Here is a 26408-nt window from a genome sequence, read left to right as displayed (position 1 = left end):
TGGTGGGCCCTGGCACCTGCTGGCATACAGGGCCAGCAGTTGCCTAGGGCCCCCGCTGCTCCAGGGGCCCCCAGCCAGTGGTGTGTCGCACACCATGCAGCTGCTATGGGGGCCCCTGCCAGCGGGTGTCAGGAGGCAGGAGCCCCTGTCCCCGCTGCTAAAGAGAAATGAATATTCACCGCGAAGCAGTGAATATCATTTCACAGTCTCCACCCCCAGAGGCCCCGCCCCCAGCCCAGTAAGCCGCTCTGCATCAGGGCCGGCGCCGCCCTCAGTCCTCTCTGCTCCTGGCTCACAGCCTGTGGGCGATGACGTCACTACATCGCGCACCCGCTGTGTGTCTGGCAGAGGGGGCAGCTCCTGACACTGAAGCTGGGATCAGCGTGGGAGCGAGGAGGAGAGGTGACGGTGAGTATTGTGTTTTGGTTTTTTTTTTTATATCTCTCGCTCTCTCTATCTGTCTCTCTCTATCTATCTATCTCTATTTCTCTATATATCTCTCTCTCTATCTCTCATATCTATCTATCTTTCTATCTATTATCTATATCTATCTATCTCTATATCTATCTCTATCTATTATCTATATCTATCTATTTCTATATCTATCTCTATCGCTCTATCTTTATATCTATCTTTCTATCTCTATATCTATCTATCTCTATATCTTTCTATATATATATCTCTATATCTATCTATTATGTCTATCTATCTCTATATCTATCTATCTTACTCTATCTATCTCTATATCTATTATCTCTATATTTATTATCTATCTAGCTACCATCTATATCTATCTATCTTTATCTATATATATCTCTATCTAATATATATATCTATCTATCTCTATACCTATTTATCTATTTATCTATCTGTTATCTATCTCTATATCTTTTCTCTGTATCTATCTATCTCTATATCTATATCTCTCGCTATCTATCGCTCTATCTCTATATCTATATCTATCTTTATATCTATATCTATATATCTATCTCTATCTATCTCTATATCTATCTCTATTTCTCTCTATATCTATCTCTATATCTCTATAGCTATCTATCTATATATCTCTATCTATCTCTATATCTATCTCTCTGTATATCTATCGCTCTATCTCTATATCTATCTTTCTATCTCTATATCTATATATCTATCTATCTTTATCTATTTATCTCTATATCTTTTCTCTGTATCTATCTCTCTATATCTATATCTATCTATCTCTATATATATATTATCTCTATATCTATATCTATTTCTCTCTATATCTCTCTATATCTATCTATTTATCTCTATCTCTATATCTATCTCTCTGTATATCTATCTTTCTATCTCTATATCTATCTATCTTTCTCTATCTATCTATCTATTTATCTCTATCTATTATCTATAGCTATCTCTATCGCTCTATCTCTATATCTATCTTTCTATCTCTACATCTATCTCTATATCTATCTTTCTATCTATATCTATCTATCTATATCTATCTATTATGTCTATCTATCTAGCTATCTCTATTATCTATATCTACCTATCTCTATATCTTTCTATCTTACTCTATCTCTATATCTATCTGTTATCTCTATATTTATTATCTATCTTTATCTATCTCTATCTATTATCTATATCTATATCTATCTCTCTATCTATTTATCGATCTCTGTATCTATCTCTCTCTATATCTATCTCTCTCTCTATCTACCGCTCTCTCTATCTCTATCTATCTTTATATCTATATCTATCTATCTCTATATCTATTATCTCTATATCTATCTACCTATCTATCTCTATATCTATCTATATATATATATATATCTGTTTCTCTCTATATCTATCTCTATATCTCTCTATAGCTATCTATATATTATCTCTATATCTATCTATCTATATATTATCTCTATATCTATCTATCTATCTCTATATCTATCTATATCTCTATATCTATCTATCTCTATCTCTATATCTATCTATCACTATATCTGTTATCTCTATATCCATATCTATCTCTATATCTATCTATCTCTATATCTATCTTTCTATCTAACACTATATCTCTATATCTATCTCTATATCTCATTATCTATCAATCTATATCTCTATCTCTCTCTCTCTTTTATCTATCTATCTATTGATCTATCCATCTATCTCTATATCTATCTCTATATCTATCTATTATATCTATCTATTATCTCTATTATCTATATCTATCTATCCATCTATCTATCTAGCTATCTCTATCTATCTCTATATCTCTCTTTCTAACTCTATATCTATCTATCTCTATACATATCTCTATATCTAGCTATTATCTCTATATCTATCTCTATATCTATCTTTCTATATCTATCTGTCTCTATATCTATCTCTATATCTATCTCTATATCTATTATCTCTATATCTATCTATCTCTATATATCTCTAAATCTATTTTTATTTATAGCCATCTATCTATATATATTTATCTCTATATCTATCTATATATGTCTTTATTATTATTATTATTATTATTATTATTATATCTATTATCTATGTCTATCTATCTCTATCTATTATCTATCTCTATCTATATATCTATCTATCTCTATATCTTTCTATCTATAGCTATCTATCTCTATATCTATCTATCTATCTATCTATCCATTATCTATTTTCTATCTATCTCTATATCTATCTACCTATCTATCTATCTATCTATCTATCTATCTATATTTCTTTCTATATCTATCTTTATATCTATCTCTATCTATCTCTATCTATCTCTATGAATCTTTCTATCTATATCTATCCATTATCTACTTTCTATCCATTATCTACTATCTATCTCTATATCTATCTATTTCTACATCTATCTTTCTATCTATATCTATCTAACTCTATATCTATATATCTATATAGCATTATACCCTATGAGGGGGTGCATTATTCCCTATGAGGGGGGCAGCATTATACCCTATGAGGGGGCAGCATTATACCCTATGAGGAGGCAGCATTATACCCTATGAGGAGGGCAGCATTATTCCCTATGAGGGGGTGCATTATACCCTATGAGGGGGTGCATTATTCCCTATGAGGGGGGCAGTATTATACCCTATGAGGGGGGCAGTATTATACCCTATGAGGGGGGCAGTATTATACCCTATGAGGGGGCAGCATTATAACCTATGAGGGGGTGCATTATACCCTATGAGGGGGTGCATTATTATACCCTATGAGGGGGCAGCATTATACCCTATGAGGGGGTGCATTATACCCTATGAGGGGGTGCATTATACCCTATGAGGGGGGAAGTATTATACCCTATGAGGGGGTGCATTATTCCCTATGAGGGGAGCAGTATTATACCCTATGAGGGGGGCAGTATTATACCCTATGAGGGGGCAGCATTATACCCTATGAGGGGGTGCATTATTATACCCTATGAGGGGGCAGCATTATACCCTATGAGGGGGTGCATTATACCCTATGAGGGGGTGCATTATTCCCTATGAGGGGGGAAGTATACCCTATGAGGGGGTGCATTATTCCCTATGAGGGGGGCAGTATTATACCCTATGAGGGGGGCAGTATTATACCCTATGAGGGGGGCAGTATTATACCCTATGAGAGGGCAGCATTATACCCTATGAGGGGGTGCATTATTCCCTATGAGGGGGTGCATTATTCCCTATGAGGGGGGCAGTATTATACCCTATGAGGGGGCAGTATTATACCCTATGAGGGGGTGCATAATACCCTATGAGGGGGTGCATTATACCCTATGAGGGGGTGCATTATACCCTATGAGGGGGGCAGTATTATACCCTATGAGGGGGGCAGTATTATACCCTATGAGGGGGTGCATTATACCCTATGAGGGGGTGCATTATTCCCTATGAGGGGGGCAGTATTATACCCTATGAGGGGGCAGCATTATACCCTATGAGGGGGTGCATTATACCCTATGAGGGGGTGCATTATTCCCTATGAGGGGGGCAGTATTATACCCTATGAGGGGGTGCATTATTCCCTATGAGGGGGGCAGTATTATACCCTATGAGGGGGGCAGTATTATACCCTATGAGGGGGGCAGTATTATACCCTATGAGGGGGCAGCATTATACCCTATGAGGGGGCAGCATTATTCCCTATGAGGGGGTGCATTACACCCTATGAGGGGGTGCATTATTCCCTATGAGGGGGGCAGTATTATACCCTATGAGGGGGTGCATTATACCCTATGAGGGGGTGCATTATACCCTATGAGGGGGGCAGTATTATACCCTATGAGGGGGGCAGTATTATATTCTATGAGATGGCTGCATTATATTCTATGAGATGGCTGCATTATACTATGTGAGGGGGCTGCTTTATATTCTATGAGGGGGCTACCCCAACTCCTGCTACATAATTAAGACATGTACAACCTTATATTATACCCGGATATTAGCGTGTTTTACCGCATAATTGGTGGTCTGGTATTTAACTCTATGCAGCTACATAGTGGGCCCCAAGAATGATTTTCTCTGGTGGGCCCAAGGTGTTCCAGTCCGACGCTGGATATAGCGACCCCACAGGTATCACCACACTTGCTGTGGCTTCCTCAGGGGTAAGGATAAGTGAATGTACCACCTGGTGTCACCTTTCTAGAGGCACAAATCATATAAAATACATAATACATAACACATGTATTGAAAAGTTTACCAGAGACAGTAATGGGAGCCGGGAGTGAACAGTCAGTGTCCTGAACTGGTGACTGCGCATGCGTTAGCTGGCGCGAGCTGACAATGTGTCTGAATCAGTCAATGTACATCGTCAATTGCGCATTCGTCAACATGTATGAGTCACTAAAATAAATTAGATGATGAACTCATGTCATCAATTGCACATGCGCCAAGAAATAGAGAGAACATATAGAGTAGCGAATGATCAAACAACATAAGGCAATGTGCACACATTGCGAATTTTGATGCATTTCCGCAGCGTTTTTGGACACACGGAATTGCATCAAATCTGCAGTGTAGTACAGTACCAATGATAGTCAATGGGAATCTGAGAATTGGTGTGCACACGCTGCGGAAAAATCAGCGCGGATTCGCAGCATTTTTCCTTCCACAGCATGTCAATTCTTTGTGCGGAACTGCAGCGTTTCTGCACCCATTGACTATACATTGAGTACAGCTAATCCGCACAACAAAAATGAGTGACAATCCGCAATAAATCCCCAAGTAATCCTCAAGATATCGGCATCAATTCCGCATAAAATCTGCAAGCATTTTGGCCTGCGTTTTCTGCCAAGAGATGCAGATTCTGTGCAGAAAATTCCGCAGGCCAATCTGCTACGTGTGCACATACCCTTGGTATGCCCTCTATTGCGCATGCGCAGAATGTCCTGGAGCTGTGCAACTCTGATGTGCTATCAACAAGATAACGATATGTATATCAATACTAGGGACAGATGGAATAGTCCCAAAGGATTTAATGATATACAAAATACACATACAAACTCAAGGGCCTGTCAAAGACCGATGGTGTGGTGATACAGTAGAGACTCATTAGAGCAGTTATTAGGTTTTCTGAACACAGATATGTGGGTTAAAAGGATGTTCTATCTCCTTGCATTAAATAACGGCAAAGATGTGCACAAAGGCCTAAAAAATGAATATGTAAACATGATTATAGCAAAATTTAGAAAATGTATCAAAAGGTTTAGAGATAGAGCACTGAAACATGATGTTTATAGGCTACCCATCATTTACTGAGGTGGACACGACATGGTGTCCGATCTCAATTCCAGCCAATTCTGCATTGAAAAAGTCAAATGGTGCTCCTTCCCTTCCAAGCTCTGCCGTGCGCCCAAACAGTGGTTTACCCCCACATTTGGGGTATCAGCGTATTCAGGAGAATAGGAGTGATGCATACAAGGATGGGGGGGAGCCATGCATACCAGGACAGGACAGCAGGCACTGAGAAAGCCGCCTCCCTGCAGGTCCCCGAAGGAACCCGCGGCTATACTAGATCCGGGGGCCTGCAGGGAGGAGGCCCTAGGAGCAACGCTAGCACATCACGTTGGTCCGATGGTCTTAGGGAAGCATGCAGGGAGCCCCTGGCAAATAGTGTCGCGTCAGCTGTGAAATCAGCTGACACCCAGCCGCGATTAGCGGCGCTCCCCCCGTAAGCGCCGCTGATTGTGGTGACGTGCTATCCCGTCCACAGTCTCATGGGCCTGGGTCACGTCGATGGGATAGTACATCACATGTCAGAAAGGGGTTTAAGGGAACCAGTCACCAGGTTTGGTCGATACGAGTTATGGCCATCGCCTTTCAGGGCTTATCAACAGCATTCTATAATGCTGTAGATAAGCCCCCGACCTTGAAGGGAAGAAATATAACTTTTATTATACTCACCTGTGGGGTGGTCTGGTCCAATGGGTGTCAAAGGTCTTGGTCCGACACCACCCTCCTACTTGCTTCACAGGCTCCCCGGCATCACGCTACTGCCAAGGCATGCTTATCTGCCCTGTGGAGGGTAGAGCAAATTCCTGCAGTGCGCAGACGCTGGGCTTCTCTTACCTTTCCCTGCGCCTGCTCACTGCAGTACTTTGCTCTGCCCTCAACAGGGCAGATAAGTACGCCTGCGCAGGTGCACAATGCCAGGGAGCCATGTAGTAAGCAGGAGGGTGAGAGGCGTCGGACCAGGACCTGCGACACCTATCGGACCGGACCACCCCGCAGGTGAGTATAATAAAACTTATGTTAGGCACCAGGATTCTCCTGCTCCATGGGATAGATCCCAAGCCTTGCCTGGGGCTGTGGTCTCCCATTCAGGCTCAGCCACTGGGATGACTGCTCAGCACAAAGTTCAGTCCCAGTACCTTGCCCAGGTTCGTGCTGCATGTGGAGTTACTGCAGGCTTTCCAGCTAAGCCTATGGTGACTACTGTTATACACGTGCAATGTCGCGCTCTGGAGCCCAAGTCCAGATTTCACCCTACTAAGCATGTCCGTGATGTGGCGCCTTCTCATTGGTGCTCGTGCGTCAGCTGCTCTGGTGATGTGGCAGCTTCAGATTGGTCCACAGGCAAGGTTCTGTCTGGCTGGACATGAGCCTTGTGCATAAAAGGTCCTCAGCAGCGCATGCTGGTGTGCTATTATTATGTGTATTTGGTGTGTTGGTGGCTACTTTACCACACTGTGTGCACGAGTGCCGCTAATAGGACTGCGAGTGTTTTTCTAGACAGGCAATGTAGGGTGGGAACTCCTGCTTAAAGCTAGAATCTGCACCGAGCACCCTCAGGCACGTGTTCTAAAGCACAACCATGTGTCAGAGCAGGTTCAACCACCAGCTTAGTCTTCCCTGGGGTGTTAAGTTATAGGGACCCCAATTATTATTTTTCTATATGCCTGTGCAGTCTAATAGGGTATAGTCCTTTTTGCTTTGCTTCATAGTACCGCTCTGTGGTGTAACAGAGCTTGGTACTTTGCGCTCTGTGAACACTGAGTGACATTTAAATCAGTGTGCTTAAAGTGTTTTCTCGCAGCCTTGCTCCACCATTGTGCTAGCTGCAGTTTCTCCATCACCACACAGTGGACCCCGGGTTGCGTACGCACCTTATTATAAATTCATATTTGGTGCGTTCTGCCAACCCTAGCACCTTATTTCTCTTATCTTGAAGGTCGGATCGGGGGGTTATCTACTGCATTATAAAATGCTGTAGATAACCGCTGAAGGACAATGGCCGTAACTCGTATCGTCCAAACCTGGTGACAGGTTCCCTTTATCCCTTTAAGACAGAACAAAATTCACCAAAGTTATTAGCAGGGGCGTACCTATCAGGGGTGACTGACAGCTATTCTGGATCTGGCTGCAGAAGGTTATTACGATAAGCTCAAACATCTTCTTGATTTTGGTATCTCTGTTGTGGAGCGATTTCCCTCTCCCTTTAGGACCCAACAGTTACCTCCACCTTCTCCTGCTAATTAGACACCTTGCTGCAGGTTTAAATTCTTTCAGTGTCTGCAGCATGGTGCGGGTGTCCTGCTAATTAGACACCTTGCTGAAGGTTTAAAATCTTTCAGTGTCTGCAGCATGGTGCGGGTGTTAGCTCTTAATTGTCTCTGTCTAGCTGGATGTACTACCAGTCAGTTAGTTCCTTTTCAGAGGACACTTGGAGGATTGATGGCAGGACATCTCGGTTGACTTGTCAAGCTAAGTATTACCATCGTTTGTCTACCCTCTTTGTCTTTATTTGCAGTGGGGAGTAACTAGTGCTCACCCAATCCCCTCCCAAACCAAGGCCCATCGCTAGGGTCAGGCAGGGATTAGGTTCCTGCTCGGCGATAGGTGCAGATCCTTTGTAGGATGGTTAGGGCACACAGGGTGATTTTAGATCTGCCTAGGGGTCTCCACATGTTTACCTTTTCAAAGATAGGAAACATGACATGGTTGTTGTCAGCTATCTGGGCACTATTGACTTGGAGCTGATGTGCATGTCTCACAGTTATGAAAAATATGCATGTTCTTCCCTTATTAGTCCTGAAATTGAAAATGTAGGTCCTATCACTATCAGACTGACACAAACCACAATATTCATATCTGACCATCGGCATTGAACCAACTAGTTGCAGACGTCCAGTTTCTACTGAAGATAACAATATTTACCTCTAAAGATGTTAGATTTTCACTTTCCTTCCTCTCAAATCTACAAATCTAAGACTATATGGCTGTTTCCCACAATCAGTATCCTGCTTCAGTCTCCTGGGTACTGCAGGGAGTCTGGGCTTCAAAAGCAGTTTTAATTAGTTTTGTCATTTCTTAGTTATCCATAATTCCCTCTCTTCTCTAATGTTAAACATGTGGTTCTATTATCCAAAAGCAGTTTAGATTGCAAGCTCCTCCTCCTTCTGGAGATTCTGTGTGAGAGCGTGGGGTTCTGATTGCCATCTCACTGGAGAGGACTTATCAATTTTAATTTTCCTCTATGACAACCACTAGAAGTGTTATTAGGAGGGACAAGATACTAGGGGTGAAATTAGGAGGAACGTGCTACTAGGAGAGTTATTAGGAGGGACTTGCCACTAAGAATGTATTAGAAATGGCGTGCCACTAGTGGTGTTATTTGGAGGGACATGATACTAGGAGTGTTATTAGAAAAGATGTGCTTTTTAATTAATTTTGTGCAAATTAGTCCAACTAACTTTAGATGGAAGTTTAATATAAATATTACAAATTGACTATGCAATTCTTTTCTATGAGGATAATAATTCCCACCTTTGCAGGTATCTTGTGTATTAGGGTACCGTTACACCTAGCGATGCACCAGCGATCCCGACTAGCGATATGACGCAGTCAGAATCGCTGGTGCATCGCTAGGTGGTCACTAGTGAGCTGCCACTCAGGCAGATCTCACCAGCGACATCGCTGGGGAAGGGGATCGCTACTTACAGTGGGGAAAAAAAGTATTTAGTCAATCAGCAATAGTGCAAGTTCCACCACTTAAAAAGATGAGAGGCGTCTGTAGTTTACATCATAGGTAGACCTCAACTATGGGAGACAAACTGAGAAAAAAAAATCCAGAAAATCACATTGTCTGTTTTTTTTTTCATTTTATTTGCATATTATGGTGGAAAATAAGTATTTGGTCAGAAACAAGCAATCAAGATTTCTGGCTCTCACAGACCTGTAACTTCTTCTTTAAGAGTCTCCTCTTTCCTCCACTCATTACCTGTAGTAATGGCACCTGTTTAAACTTGTTATCAGTATAAAAAGACACCTGTGCACACCCTCAAACAGTCTGACTCCAAACTCCACTATGGTGAAGACCAAAGAGCTGTCAAAGGACACCAGAAACAAAATTGTAGCCCTGCACCAGGCTGGGAAGACTGAATCTGCAATAGCCAACCAGCTTGGAGTGAAGAAATCAACTGTGGGAGCAATAATTAGAAAATGGAAGACATACAAGACCACTGACAATCTCCCTCGATCTGGTGCTCCACGCAAAATCCCACCCCGTGGGGTCAGAATGATCACAAGAACGGTGAGCAAAAATCCCAGAACCACGCGGGGGGACCTAGTGAATGAACTGCAGAGAGGTGGGACCAATGTAACAAGGCCTACCATAAGTAACACACTACGCCACCATGGACTCAGATCCTGCAGTGCCAGACGTGTCCCACTGCTTAAGCCTGTACATGTCCGGGCCCGTCTGAAGTTTGCTAGAGAGCATTTGGATGATCCAGAGGAGTTTTGGGAGAATGTCCTATGGTCTGATGAAACCAAACTGGAACTGTTTGGTAGAAACACAACTTGTCGTGTTTGGAGTTAAAAGAATACTGAGTTGCATCCATCAAACACTATACCTACTGTAAAGCATGGTGGTGGAAACATCATGCTTTGGGGCTGTTTCTCTGCAAAGGGGCCAGGACGACTGATCCGGGTACATGAAAGAATGAATGGGGCCATATATCGTGAGATTTTGAGTGCAAACCTCCTTCCATCAGCAAGGGCATTGAAGATGAAACGTGGCTGGGTCTTTCAACATGACAATGATCCAAAGCACACCGCCAGGGCAACGAAGGAGTGGCTTCGTAAGAAGCATTTCAAGGTCCTGGAGTGGCCTAGCCAGTCTCCAGATCTCAACCCTATAGAAAACCTTTGGAGGGAGTTGAAAGTCCGTGTTGCCAAGCGAAAAGCCAAAAACATCACTGTCTAGAGGAGATCTGCATGGAGGAATGGGCCAACATACCAACAAAAGTGTGTGGCAACCTTGTGAAGACTTACAGAAAACGTTTGACCTCTGTCATTGCCAACAAAGGATATATCACAAAGTATTGAGATGAAATTTTGTTTCTGACCAAATACTTATTTTCCACCATAATATGCAAATAAAATGAAAAAAAAACAGACAATGTGATTTTCTGGATTTTTTTTTCTCAGTTTGTCTCCCATAGTTGAGGTCTATCTATGATGTAAATTACAGACGCCTCTCGTCTTTTTAAGTGGTGGAACTTGCACTATTGCTGACTGACTAAATACTTTTTTTCCCCACTGTACCTGTCAGACAGGGCGATCCTGCGTCCTCCCGCCCGGCTCCACGCGTCGCTCGTCGGCGCCACAGGAAGTGCAGCAGGAAGCTGACAACGAGGAATGGTCCAGGAGCTTCTCGCGCGATCAGCGATAACCAGCGGGGGAGCCGGTCGGAGGTAAGTATCACATGCAGCGATATCGCTGCAACGTCACAAAATCGGTGACTTTACAGCGATATTGCTAGCGATATCGCTGTGTGTAACGGGGGCTTTACTCTATTTTAGGCATCATAGATACAGAGATTACATTAGCAGACACATAATTACCACGTTTGTATTTCTGTTTGCCTTCATATTGTGGCAGCCATGGATCATAAAAATGAGAACTAATATATGCAACTACCTGAGTTTAAAATAAAGACATAAGGAGACCGATCATTGATTTAAAACATACTTTATTAATTACAATCTCTACCCCTACCTAAAGCCAATGATCCAGAAGAAGGCAAAAAACCTGTAACATGTGTGTTACAGGGAAAAAATTCCTTCTTGACCCCGAGAAAAGGCGATCAGTTCGAGAACCCTGGACCAAGGCCATACTACAACTAACTAACTGAGATATATAGAGCAACGATATTCAATATGGTGACTCGTTTCCGGATAGCAGATCTTCTTTGTCCGGGTAACACGCCTCATCTTTCCTCGTCATATTGAAACCTGGAGCTTATAGCTTGTCTACATTCATCTCCCCTGTAAAAAAACAGAACACTACCCCCCTACAAACACTACCCCTTAATATACAGACATAAGACATTTATATCATATCAGGACCCTTATACAGTTTGGTTATACAGCAGACACTTATACAATATGATGTCATGATGCACTGATTCCAGAACTAGATCCATATAATCAGTATACTGTATAATGACATCGTAAGGCACAAAATATAATGTACAGACACATTAAATGATTGATACTACACAATCGCATTGCTCGCTTTAGATTCTATAGTCTTCCTTCCAGGATCCAGATTCTTTCCCTAGTAAGAAAAAAACTAAAATGAGGATAAGTATCAGTATGAAACCTGTAGAAAAGAAGTCATAAATATATAGTCCTTTATGTTATAAAGATATGCACACTCCCTTTTCTCCACATTTTTAAGTTTTGACATAGACATTTCAAAATGGTGTAATAAATTTGATTTAAAAAATGGGGGCAATTGCAGTTATATAAAAGTAAAATAAATAGTAAAATAAATTAGTAAAATAATAGAAAGTAAAGAAAATAAATAATTATATGTTCCCCGATGTATGTACACCAACCTCTCTCCCATGTGGGGGAATAATGGTAGACTTTTTTGCCCTAATAATCTTAAATGAAAGTGATAAAACCACCAAAACCATCTGCGCCAGCCACAGATACCACTTGAAGTGTCACTGACCGTAGTAGCTACTGTAGTGTCTCCCTCCGAGGTGCCATCTTTGTGCTGACCTCTCTGGTGTCCTCATGTTTGCTGCATAGAACTCCGAGTCCAACATTCCACTGTGTGACCTCACAAAGACCCTTCATCACCCAAGTCTAGAGATTCTACCAGCAAGGACTGAAGAAACCTAGAACCTTACAGCCACAATCTGTAGACATGGAGGGTCCATGTTGGAGCTAAGTTCACTAAGTTAGATCCCTGTAAAGTTTGTCATTTACCTGTATCCTCCATCCAGGTACTTCAATTCTCTTTGTCTTCATCTCCTGACATAAGAATCCATGTCCTCCATCCTGGATCCTCCGTTCTCCTCGTCTTCATCTTCTGAAATGAGCCTTTGCCCCCTGAACACCTGTTTATATAGACCCACCGTCACTGTGACATCATGCTGTGAGGTAACAATGGCCTCCTGTGTTTGATGATGTCACAAAAGACCATGAGTGAAATCTCCACAGGTGTTAATTAATATTGATAACAAGTAGTGATAATATGGCAGATCACATTGGTCAGCATCAAGGCTGGAGGAGCTTGGAGAGTAAAGAAAAGTTCCCAAAAGTGAAATGCATTTACTGTGTCTGAAAAAATAAAGGACTTTATTAAAATTTACTTCACACATAAATGCATTCTAGGCCCTATGACAACAGTTCCCCTTTATAGCATTACACAGTTACAATAGGAGCAAAAACCTAATTTACAAAACAATTAACAAAACTTTATCAGTTGCCCATAGCAACCAGTCTAATTCCATCTTTATTGTATTTAAGGTCTTAGGCTGGTTTCACACTAGCGTTTTTTTGCGCTGCGCTGCGTGCGCATACATGCTCATGTGCAATGTGCCCCTATGTTTAACATGGGTGCGCATTGTCTAGCGTTTGTAAGCGTTTTTGTGCACTTGTGTTTTTTTGCAGTGTGCGCCTATGCGCGCTGGACACACCCCATTGCATTTTCTGTGTGCCCAACCTGTGTGAAAAAACGCATGCGCACAAATGCGCACAAAATGCGCAAAAAAACCCACATTACAGTCTATGGGAGCGCTGACATGCGCATGGACATGCGCACGTCAGCGTTTTAGAGTCAAACTGGTTAAGAGGCACGCGTAAAAATTAAGCAAACGCATACAAAATGCTTGATGCGTTTTTTGTATGCGTTTGCACTGCGCACGGAGCGCAGCACAAAAAAACGCTAGTGTGAAAGTAGCCTTAGAACAAGAACATTGAGTGTTTCTTTGCTGGTGATACATCTAATAATACACAAATGACATGGAGTCATTGTCTGTGAGAGAAACAATTCCCATTGTTTCACATTTTTACACATTTTGTAGGTGCAGGAACTATGGACATTCCAGGTTTTCTGAAACTACAACTCACAGCATTCTCAGCATAGCGCACAGGATAAATGTGAAGAAATGTTCAGGAATTGTTTTTTATGTTTTTAATTACATTCACTGCGAGGTATAAGTGATAAGACAGCTTTATTCTTTAGGTAAGTACGATTACAGTGATACCAGATGAATATACGACTTTTTAATGTTTTCCTACTTTTGCATACTAAAAACAATTTTTTTTGTATGTGCATAACATTTTATTGAAAAAAACCCGCAGGAGTTTGCATCTTCTATCCGTGTTCATTTGAATTTCCTCATCATATTCTAGTTTTCCTCTTGTAGTCCAAAAGCATAGTGGGTATGTAGTGAATGGCAATGGATATGAGGGCACCACCTAATATTCAAGGGATCATTCCAGCACACACACATATATGGAAAAGCCGAAAAAAGGGAAAAAAGAAGTGTGCACATACCAGATTACCCAATAAAAATATCAATTTTATTAAAATAAACATAAATGACCCAATAGTAGAGTACAAAAAGCATTAAAAACAATTAAAAAGGCTGAATGCCCAAATATATAAGCACATAGATGACAGAGTATAATAAGGCTACCACCTAACCTCATTTGCCAGATGGATAATATATAAGGTATCCATAGAACATACAAGTAAATAAACCACAGTATATATAAGGTACTGAGAAATACTTTCTATCCCTTTTAAGGCTTGAAGCAATAACACAATAGTTATTAAAGCCAGATTTAATGGATTACCTAAGTAGATGTAAGCTGCGGAAAAACAAATGGTATATAATACTAACTGGTGAATTCCAAATATGGTAAGAAATATCTGAGATATAGCGACCCCACAGGTATCACCACACTTGTTGTGGCTTCCTCAGGGGTAAGGATAAGTGAATGTACCACCTGGTGTCACCTTTATAGAGCACAAATCAGATAAAATACATAACACATGTATTGAAAAGTTTACCAGAGACAGTAATGGGAGCCGGGAGTGAACAGTCAGTGTCCTGAACTGGTGACTGCGCATGCGTTAGCTGGCGCGAGCTGACAATGTGTCTGAATCAGTCAATGTACATCGTCAATTGCGCATTCGTCAACATGTATGAGTCACTAAAATAAATTAGATGATGAACTCATGTCATCAATTGCACATGCGCCAAGAAATAGAGAGAACATATAGAGTAGCGAATGATCAAACAACATAAGGCAATGTGCACACATTGCAGATTTTGATGCATTTCCGCAGCGTTTTTGGACACGCGGAATAGCATCAAATCTGCAGTGTAGTACAGTACCAATGATAGTCAATGGGAATCTGAGAATTGGTGTGCACACGCTGCGGAAAAATCAGCGCGGATTCGCAGCATTTTTCCTTCCACAGCATGTCAATTCTTTGTGCGGAACCGCAGCGTTTCTGCACCCATTGACTATACATTGAGTACAGCTAATCCGCACAACAAAAATGAGTGACAATCCGCAATAAATCCCCAAGTAATCCTCAAGATATCGGCATCAATTCCGCATAAAATCTGCAAGTATTTTGGCCTGCGTTTTCTGCCAAGAGATGCAGATTCTGTGCAGAAAATTCCGCAGGCCAATCTGCTACGTGTGCACATACCCTTGGTATGCCCTCTATTGCGCATGCGCAGAATGTCCTGGAGCTGTGCAACTCTGATGTGCTATCAACAAGATAACGATATGTATATCAATACTAGGGACAGATGGAATAGTCCCAAAGGATTCAATGATATACAAAATACACATACAAACTCAAGGGCCTGTCACAGACCGATAGTGTGGTGATACAGTAGAGACTCATTAGAGCAGTTATTAGGTTTTTTGAACACAGACATGTGGGTTAAAAGGATGTTCTATCTCCTTGCATTAAATAAAGGCAAAGATGTGCACAAAGGCCTAAAAAATGAAGATGTAAACATGATTATAGCAAAATTTAGAAAATGTATCAAAAGGTTTAGAGATAGAGCACTGAAACATGATGTTTATAGACTACCTATCATTTACTGAGGTGGACAGGTAACCTTCAAACTTTTTGGAAACCTCAGTCTCAACATGGACCACAAGTATGTTGTCATTCTCAGGTAAGTGAAGGTAAAAGATATAGTGAACAAATCCAAAGAAAAGCATAAATGTAGAGAATAAAGTATCACATGTATGAAAAGATGTGAATAACTACATTATTTTATATCCTGTGCAAAAATAACTGACATAGTGCCTATTCCATCTGTCCCTGGCATTGATATACATATCGTTATCTTTCTGATAGCACATCAGAGTCACACAGCTCGGGGACATTCTGCAGTATTTGGGGGCCGATGTCTGTGCTACTTAATTCATTTGTTGCTTATTACGCCCTAGCGCATGCGTAATTGATGGCAGACTTATGTTGTTTGATCTTTCACCACTCTGTATGTTCTTGCTCTTTCTTGGCGCATGCACGTTTGTTGACTTGTCTATGTCATTTAATTTATTTTATTCCCTGCCTCATACGTGTTGACGCATGTGCAAATGACGATGCGCATTGACTGATTCAGACACAGTGTCTGCTCGCACCGGCTAATGCATGCGCAGTCATCAGTTCTGGACGATGAATGGTTACTCCTGGCTCCCATTACTGCCTCTTACTGGTAAACTTTTATACATGTGTTATGTATTTTATCTGATTTGTGCCTCTATAAAGGTGACACCAGGTGGTACATTCACTTATCCTTACCCATGAGGAAGCCATAACAGGTGTGGCGATACTCGTTGAGTCACTGTACCTCATTTATATTTCTTGCCATATTCAAGGGTCCGACTCCTTATGCATTAGGTCTGCTGTGCTAATATTTGGCATTCACGGCTTAGTATTATATGCCATTTCTTTTTCCGTTGCTTGGATCTACATAGATAATCTATTACCTCTGGCTTTAAAAACTATTGTGTTTTCTTTCAAGCCTTAAAGGGGATAGAAAGTATTTCTCACTAAGATATATATTGTGATTTATTCTCTTGTATGATGTATGGATACCTTGTATATTATCTGTCTGGCAAATGAGGTTAGGTGGTAGTCTTATTATACCCTGCCACCTATGTGTATATATGTTTGGGCATTCAGCCTTTTTAATTATTTTTAATGCTTTATGTACTGTACTAGTGTGTCATTTATATTTATATTAACCCCTTTCTGACATCAGACGTACTATCCCGTCCACAGTACCCGGGCCCGTATGACCGGGGATGGGATAGTACGTCTAAGCGATCAGCGGCGCTCCTGGGGGAATCGCCGCTGATCACGGCCGGGTGTCAGCTGATTATCACAGCTGACACCCTGCACTATGTGTCAGGGGTGGTCACGGACCGCCCCCGGCATGTTAACCCCTGGCACACTGCAATCAAACATGATTGCAGTGTACCGGGGCTTAGGGAAGCATCGGCAGGAAAGGTGCTCCCTCCATGCTTCCCTGAGACCCCCAGAGCAGCGCGATGTGCTGCACTGCTCTGAGGGCCTCCTTCCTTGCAGGCCCCTGGATCCAAGATGGCCGTGGGAACCTTCGGGGGCCTGCAGGGAGGCGGCTTCCTCAGTGCCTGCAGAGAGCAGGCATGGAGAAAGCCTGTGCAGTGCCTGTCAGATAGCTGATCTGACACAGCTCTGTTCTGAGTGTCAGATCAGCAATCTGACACTAGACAGTGATGTCCCCCCTGGGACAATAAAATAAAGTAAAAAAAAAAACATGTGTGTTACAGAACCCCCCAGCACCCTGAATAGGAGATGCATGTATGATAGTTGCAATGTGAGATGCATACCCCTAATGCAGTAACCGACCGGCTGCGACCCCTGGGCAGAGGTAAACGAGATATCCCACTGCTGCCACCAGTGTAACAGGGTCTTCTGTGCTGTTATACCTCTTACATTACCACCCCGTGTTTCAGGACGTCAACTCTGCTTTTCCTTCCCCCTAAGTCCTGACGCTATTTCCAAGTCTGCATTTGTCACCCCGTTCGACTTATTCCAGTTTCGAGATATGCCATTCGGGATGAAGAATGCCCCTGCGACCTTCCAGAGGCTGGCTGACCGGCCTCTGGATGGTCTCCAGGACTATGCTTGTGCCTACCTGGATGACATCGCCATCTACAGCGCGACATGGGATGAGCATCTAAATCACCTAGAGACAGTATTGGACAGGATCCACAAGGCCGGAATCACCTTGAACCCCAAGTGTCACATGGGCAAAGCAGAGGTTCAGTATTTAGGACATTGGGTGGGAAGTGGGAAACAGCAACCAGAACCAGCCAAGATTGAGGCCATAGCCCAATGGCTCACCCCATGCACTAAAACCCAGGTCATGGCGTTTCTAGGGACAGCAAGGTATTATAGGAAATTTGTCCCCAATTACAGCAGCATAGCCAAGCCCCTCACTGATCTGACCCATAAGAACCTCCCCCGCCACGTAACCTGGACCCCCGAGTGTGAGGAAGCCTTCTGCCAGCTAAAGGACGCCCTCACCAATACCCCAGTATTGGCACACCCGATCCAACTAAACGTTTCCTTGTTCACACAGACGCTTCTACGTTTGGACTGGGGGCAGTGCTGAGCCAAGTTGGGCCGGACGGTCAAGACCACCCGGTAGGTTACCTGAGTTGGAAACTACTTCCCCGCGAAGTAAGCTATGCGGCCATTGAGAAGGAGTGCCTGGCAGTAGTATGGGCACTCAAGAAGTTACAACCATATTTGTATGGACGACAGTTTTCCCTCCTAAAGGACCATAATCCCCTAGTGTGGCTTAATCGGGACTCTGGAGACAACGCCAGATTACTGTGGTGGAGTTTAGCCCTACAACCTCTAGACTTCACCATCCACTACAGACCCAGCAAACAAAATGGTAACGTCGATGAACTATGTCCACAAACGGAACTTGTACCAACCCATAGATTTCGGTCATCCCCAAGCTGATCCGTTAAGGATCAGACTGTGTATGCTGATCGCGTCGCTGAAAAGGGGAGCAGTGTTACAGAACCCCCCCAGCACCCCGAATAGGAGATGCATGTATGATAGGTGCAATGTGAGATGCATACCCCTAATGCAGCAACCGACCGGCTGCAACCCCTTGGCAGAGGTAAACGAGATATCCCACTTCTGACCTCCCCCCACCTTTGTAAATCCCACGGTAAATGATCGGGGGTCGCTGGCCACCTGCGGCTATTGTAATGTACATCTGGCGTCTTAATTGGAGCCTGTTATCTACTGGCCTGCCACATATTGATTATCCTGTCCTCTGTATGTATATATATATTCTGAGACCGGTGAGTAAAATGTTGTCACACTGGAAATACGTGGAGAAGCAGTGACCTTTTATATATTCCCATGTTACAAAGCCTTTCGAGCCAGCGTCCTTCCTCCAGAAGTGAGGAAAAGCAGAGTGGACCTCCTGAAACACGGGGTGGTAATGTAAGAGGTGTTACAGCACAGAAGACCCCGTTACAATGTGTAAAAATAATTAATAAAAAATCCCTAAATAAATTAAAGAAAAAAAAAATTCCCTAATAAATTCATTCTTTGGAAATAAAAAAAACAACAATTAAAGTACACATATTTAGTATCGACGCATCTGTAAATACCCGCCCTATAAAACTATCCCACTAGTTAACCTCTTTATTGAACCCCTTAAAAATAAAAATAAAAAACAAAGCAAAAAACAATTCTTTATCATCATACCGCCAAACAAAAAGTGCAATAACGCACAATCAAAAAGACGGATATAAATAACCATGATACCGCTGAAAACCTCATCTAGTCCCGCAAAAAACGAGCCATGACACAGCGTCATCACTAAAAAAATAAAAAAGTTAAAGCTCGCACAATAAAGCGATGCAAAAATAATTATTATTTATATAAAATTGTTTTCATTGCATAAAAGTGCCAAAACATAAAAAACTACATAAATGAGGTATTGCTGTAATCATACTGACCAGAAGAATAAAACTGCTTTATAAATTTTACCACACGTGGAACGGTGTAAACGCACCCCCCAAAAGAAATTCATGAAATGCTGGTTTTTGTTCACTCTGCGTCCCAAAAATCGGAATAAAAAGCAATCAAAAAATGTCACGTGCCCGAAAATGATACCAATAAAAATGACAACTCATCCCGCAAAAAATAAGACCTCACATGACTCAGTGGGTCAAAATATGGAAAAGTTATAGCTCTCAAAATGAGGTGATGCAAAAACTGTTTTTACAATAAAAAGTGTCTTAGCGTATGACAGCTGCCAAACATAAAATCCTGCTAAAAATAGTAAATCAAACCCCCGTTTATCATTCCCTTAGTTAGGGAAGAATAATAAAATAAAAAAATGTGTTTATTTCCATTTTCCCGTTAGGGTTAGGGTTGGGGCTAGGGCTAGGGTTAGGGCTAGGGTCAGGGCTGAGATTAGGGTTAGGGGTTGTTGGGGTTAGGATTGGAGTTAGAATTTGGGGTTTTCCACTGTTTAGGCACATCAGGGGCTCTCCAAATGCAACATGGCGTCTGATCTCAATTCCAGCCAATTCTTCGTTGAAAAAGTCAAACGGTGCTCCTTCCCTTTCAAGCTCTGCCATGCACCCAAACAGTAGTTTACCCCCACATATGGGGTATCAGCCTACTCAGGACAAATTGCACAACAACTTTTGGGGTCCAATTTCTCCTGTTACCCTTGGGAAAATCAAAAATTGGCGGCAAAAATATCATTTTTGTGGAAAAAATATATGATTTTTTTTATTTTTATGGCTCTACGTTATAAACTTCTGTGAAGCACTTGGGGGTTCAAAGTGCTAACCACACATCTAGATAAGTTCCTTGAGGGGTTTAGTTTCCAAAATGGGGTCACTTGTGGGGGGGTTTCAACAGTGTAGGCACATCAGAGGCTCTCCAAACGCGACATGACACCCGCAGACCATTTCATCAAAGTCTGCATTCCAAACCATCACTACTTCCCTTCCAAGCCCCGACGTGTGCCCATACAGTAGTTTTCTCCCACATATGGAGTATCAGCGTACTCAGGACAAATTAGACAACAACTTTTGGGGTCCAATTTCTCCTGATACCCTTGGGAAAATACAAAAATTGGGGACTAAAAGATAATGATTGTGGAAAAAAAAATTTTTATTTTCACGCCTGGGCATTATAAACTTCTTTGAAGCCCTTGGGGGTTCAAAGTGCTCACCACACATCTAGATAAGTTCCGTGGGGGTCTAGTTTCCAAAATGGTGTCATTTGTGGGGGGTTTCCACTGTTTAGGCACATCAGGGTCTTTCCAAATGCGGCATGGCGTCCAATCTCAATTCCAGCCAAAAAAGTTCAATGGCGCTGCTTCCCTTCCAAACTCTACCATACGCCCAAATAGTGGGTTACTCCCACATGTGGGATATCAGCGTGCTCAGGACAAATTGCACAATAACTTTTGCGGTCCTGTTACCCTTGGGAAAATAAAAATTGGGGGTGAAAAGATCATTTTTTTAAAAAAAAAATATGATTTTATAATTTTACGGCTGTACGTTATAAACTTCTGTGAAGCCCTTGGGGGTTCAAAATTCTCACCATACATCTAGATAAGTTCCTTGGGGGGTCTAGTTTCCAAAATGGGGTCATTTGTGGGGGTTTCCACTGTTTATGCACATCAGGGGCTTTCCAAACGGACATGGCGTCAGATCTCAATTCCAGCCAAAAAAGTCAAATGGCGCTGCTTCCCTTCAGAGCTCTGCCATGCACCAAAATAGTAATTTACCGCAACATTTGGGGTATCAGCGTACTCAGGACAAATTGCACAATAACTTTTGGGGTCCTGTTTCCCTTGGGAAAATAAAAATTGAGAGTTAAAAGATCATTTTTGTGGAAAAAATATGACTTTTTAATTGTACGACTGTACGTTATAAACTTCTGTGAAGCCCTTGGGGGTTCAAAGTTCTCACCACATATCTAGATAAGTTCCTTGGGTGTCTAGTTTCCAAAATGGGGTCACTTGTGGGGGGCTTTCCACTGTTTAGGCACAACAGGGGCCTAAATCTGAATTCCAGCCAATTTTGCAGTGAAAAAGTCAAACGGCGCTCCTTCCCTTCTGAGCTCTGCCATGCACTGAAACAGTGGTTCCCCCTCACATATCAGGTATCAGCGTACGCAGGACAAATTTCACAATAACTTTTGAAGTAAAATTTCTTCTGTTACCCTTGGTAAAATAAAAGAAATTGGACCTGAAGTAATTTTTTTGTGGAAAAAAATTAAATGTTAATTTTTTTTAAACATTCAAAAAATTCCTGTGAAGCACCTGAAGGGTTAATAAACTTCTTGACTGAGGTTTTGAGCACCTTGAGGGGTGCAGTTTTTAGAATAGTGTCACTTTTGGGTGTTTTCTATCATATAGACCCCTCAAAGTGACTTCAAATGTGATGTGGTCCCTAAAAATAAAATGGTCTAAAAATGAGAAATTACTGGTCAACCTTCTACCCTTATAACTTCCTAACACAAAAAATTTTGGTTCCCAAATTGTGCTGATGTAAAGTAAACATGTGGCAAATGTTATTTATTAAGTTTTTTGTGTGCCATATCTCTGTGATTTAAGCGCATAAAAATTCAAAGTTAGAAAATTGCAAAATTTTCAAAATTTTCTCCAAATTTCCATTTTTTTTCACAAATAAACGCAAGTTATATGAATGAAATTTTACCACTAGCATGAAGTACAATATATCACGATAAAACATTGTCAGAATTACCGGGATCCATGGAAGCGTTCCAGAGTTATTACTTCATAAAGGGACAGTGGCCAAAATTGTAAAAATTGGCCCGGTCATGAACGTGAAAACCACTCTTGGGGGTAAAGGGGTTAATAAAATTCATATTTTTATTAGGTAATCTTCTGGTATTTGTATGCTTCTTTTTTCCACTTTTTTCTGTAAACATATGTAAGCACCATTTATAAAATGCTAAAATGGATTGAAATGAGTAATGACAATCTGTGCACATTGCTCTATAATATGTTGATTAGAGAGACTTTAGCCATTTGCACCATTTCTTATACCGTACAAAGATGTAAATAATGGTGCACAGAATACGTAGTCTAAAATTCAAACCTTTTGTCACCAGTTTAAACAAATCCACAAAAGTAGGTGAGGTTTGGCTGAAGTGGGTGTGGTCTTATTTCCGATACATTCATAAAGATTAAAAAAAAAATGGCTCAAACATGGGCACAAATCTTTGCCTACTTATCACCTGCTCATCACAGGAAGAGATTTCATTTTCTAACTTTAACCCCTTTCTGTCATGTGACGTACTATCCCGTCCATGTGCCCTGGGACTTAATTCCCAGGGACGGGATAGTACTTCACAGCGATCAACGGCGCCCACGTAGTGAGCGCCACTGATTTCACCCGGGTGTCAGCTGATTATCACAGCTGACACCCGGCACAACGTGTCAGGGGCGGTCACGGACCGCCCCTGACACGTTAACCCCTTGCACACTGTGATCAAACACGATCGCGGTGTACCGGAGGTTAAAGGGAAGCGTCGGCAGGGAGGGGGCTCCCTCCGTGCTTCCCTGAGCCCCCACAGCAGTGCAATGTGCAGCGCTGCTGCGGGGGTCTCCATCCCTGCAGGTCCCCGTATCCAAGATGGGGACCTTCGGGGGCCTGCAGGGAGCTGGCTTCCTCATGTCTGCAAAGCGCAGGCAAGGAGGAAGCCTTGTGCAGTGCCTGTGACAGATGTGATGTGACAGATCAGCGATCTGTCACAGGACAATGATGTCCCACCTGGGACAATGTAATAAAGTAAAAAAAAAAAGTGTAAAAATAATTTTTTAAAAATCGCTAAATAAATTAAAAAAAAAAAAAAAATTCATTCCCTAATAAATTCATTTTTTGGAAATAAAAAAAATACACATATTTGGTATCGCTGCGTCCGTAACGACCCACCCTACAAAACTGTTCCATTAGTTAACCCCTTTAGCGAGCCCCTTAAAAAATAAAAATAAAAAACGAAGCAAAAAATAATACTTTATCATCATACCGCCGAACAAAAAGTGCAATAACACGCGATCAAAAAGACGGATATAAATAACCATAGTACCGCTGAAAACATCATCTTGTCCCGCAAAAAACGAGCCACCATACAGCATCATCAGTGAAAAAATAAAAAAGTTATAGCTCGCAGAATAAAGCGATACAAAATTAATTATTTTTTATCTAAAATTGTTTTCATTGCATAAAAGCGCCAAAACATAAAAAAAGACCTAAATGAGGTATCGCTGTAACAGTACTGACCCAAAGAATAAAAGGGCTTTATCAATTTTACTGCACGCGGAACGGTGTAAACGCACCCCCCAAAAGAAATTCATGAAACGCTGGTTTTTGTTCATTCTGCGTCACAAAAATAGGAATAAAAAGCGATCAAAAGATGTCACATGCCTGAACTTGATACCAATAAAAGCGTCAACTCATCCCGCAAAAAATAAGACCTCACATGACTCAGTGGGTCAAAATATGGAAAAATTATAGCTTTCAATATGTGGTGATGCAAAAACTATTTTTACAATAAAAAGCGTCTTTTAGCGTGTGACAGCTGCCAAACATAAAAACCCGCCATAAATAGTAAATCAAACCCCCCGTTATCACCCCCTTAGTTAGGGAAAAATAATAAAATAAAAAAATGTGTTTATTTCCATTTTCCCATTAGGGTTAGGGTTAGGGCTAGGGTTAGGGCTAGGGCTGATATTAGGATTAGGGGTGTGTTGGGATTAGGGTTGGAGTTAGAATTGGGGGGTTTCCACTGTTTGGGCACATCAGGTGCTCTCCAAATGTCTGATCTCAATTCCAGCCAATTCTGCGTTGAAAAAGTCAAATGGTGCTCCTTCCCTTCCAAGCTCTGCCATGCGCCCAAGCAGTGTTTTACCCCACATATAGGGTATCAGCATACTCAGGACAAATTGCAAAACAACTTTTGGGGTCCAAATTCTCCTGTTACCCTTAGGAAAATAAAAAATTGGGGGCAAAAATATCATTTTTGTGGAAAAAAATGTTTTTTTATTTTAACGCCCGGGCGTTATAAACTTCTGGGGGTTCTTGGGGGTTCAAAGTGCCCACCACACATCTAGATAAGTTCCGTGGGGGGTCTAGTTTCCAAATTGGGATCACTTGTGGGGAGTTTCAATAGTTTAGGCACATCAGGGGCTCTCCAAACACACATGACACCCGCAGACCATTCCATCAAAGTCTGCATTCCAAAACGTCACTACTTCCCTTCCGAGCCCCGACGTGTGACCATACTGTAGTTTTCTCCCACATATGAGGTATCAGCGTACTCAGGACAAATTGGACAACAACATTTGGGGTCCAATTTCTCCTGTTACCCTTGGGAAAATAAAAAAATTGGGGACTAAATGATCATGTTTGTGGAAAAAATACGATTTTTTTATTTTCATGCCCGGGCATTATAAACTTCTGTGAAGCCCTTGGGAATTCAAAGTGCTCACCACACACCTAGATAAGTTCCGTAGGGGGTCTAGTTTCCAAAATGGTGTCACTCATGGGGGGTTTCCACTGTTTAGGTACATTCGGGGCTCTCCAAAGGCAACATGACACCCGCAGAGCATTCCATCAAAGTCTGCATTCCAAAACGTCACTACTTCCCTTCCAAGCCCCAACGTGTGTCCATACAGTAGTTTTCTCCCACATTTGGGGTATCAGCGTACTCAGGAAAAATTGGACAACAACTTTTGGGGTCCAATTTCTCCTGTTATCCTTGGGAAAATAAAAAAAATGGGGACTAAAAGATCATGTTTGTTGAAAAAATACGATTTTTTTATTTTCACGCCCGGTCGTTATAAACTTCTGTGAAGCACTGGGGAGTTCAAAGTGCTCACCACACATCTAGATAAGTTCCTTAGGGGGTCTAGTTTCCAAAATGCGGCCACTTGTGGGGGTTTCCATTCTTTAGGTACATCAGGGGCTCTCCAAAAGCAATAATAAGGATTGAGGGTGAAAAGATCATTTTTGTGGAAAAAATATGATTTTTATTTGTACGGCTGTACGTTATAAACTTCTGTGAAGCCCTTGGGGGTTCAAAGTTCTCACCACACATCTAGATAAGTTCCTTGGGGGGTCTAGGTTTCTAGTTTCCAAAATGGTGTCATTTGTGGGGGGGTTCCACTGTTTTGGTACATCAGGGGTTTTCCAATTGCGACATGGTGTCCGATCTCAATTCCAGCCAAAAAAAGTCAAATGGCGCTGCTTCCCTTCTGAGCTCTGCCATGCGCCCAAATAGTCATTTACACCCACATATGGGATATCAGCGTACTCTGGACAAATTGCACAATAACTTTTTGGGTTCTGTTACCCTTGGGAAAATAAAAATTGGGGGTGAAAAGATCATTTTTGTGGAAAAAATATGATTTTTTAATTGTACCGCTGTACGTTATAAACTTCTGTGAAGCCCTTGTTGGTTCAAAGTTCTCACCACATATCTAGATAAGTTCCTTGGGGGGTCTAGTTTCCAAAATGGGGCCAATTGTGGGAGGTTTCCACTGTTTAGGTACATCAGGGGCTCTCCAAACGTGACATG

At 41.8% G+C, this 26408-nt stretch overlaps 1 protein-coding gene across 6 annotated transcripts in view; it reads left to right on the top strand.

Moving 5' to 3' along the window:
- Positions 1 to 26408, top strand: part of LOC141096759 (E3 ubiquitin-protein ligase RNF14-like) — a 102889-nt gene that overhangs the window by 19179 nt on the left and 57302 nt on the right. Inside the window, exons 1-2 of one of the 6 annotated variants that reach the window (XM_073586112.1) lie at positions 280 to 408; positions 18388 to 18452. The exons of 3 other annotated variants lie outside the window; for them this stretch is intronic. The gene's annotated coding sequence lies outside the window, so the exon portion shown is untranslated. Of the gene's footprint in view, positions 1 to 261; positions 409 to 18387; positions 18453 to 26408 lie in introns of those variants that run through there. 2 more of the 6 variants (XM_073585397.1, XM_073584616.1) reach the window with 2 other exon arrangements.

This window comes from Dendrobates tinctorius, unplaced genomic scaffold, assembly GCF_039654945.1.
Source record: "Dendrobates tinctorius isolate UK_male_01 unplaced genomic scaffold, ASM3965494v1 ptg000001l, whole genome shotgun sequence".
NCBI classification, from domain to species: Eukaryota; Metazoa; Chordata; class Amphibia; order Anura; family Dendrobatidae; genus Dendrobates; species Dendrobates tinctorius.
Note: the sequence above shows the minus strand (reverse complement) of the source record. Positions and strands in the feature narration are given on the sequence as shown.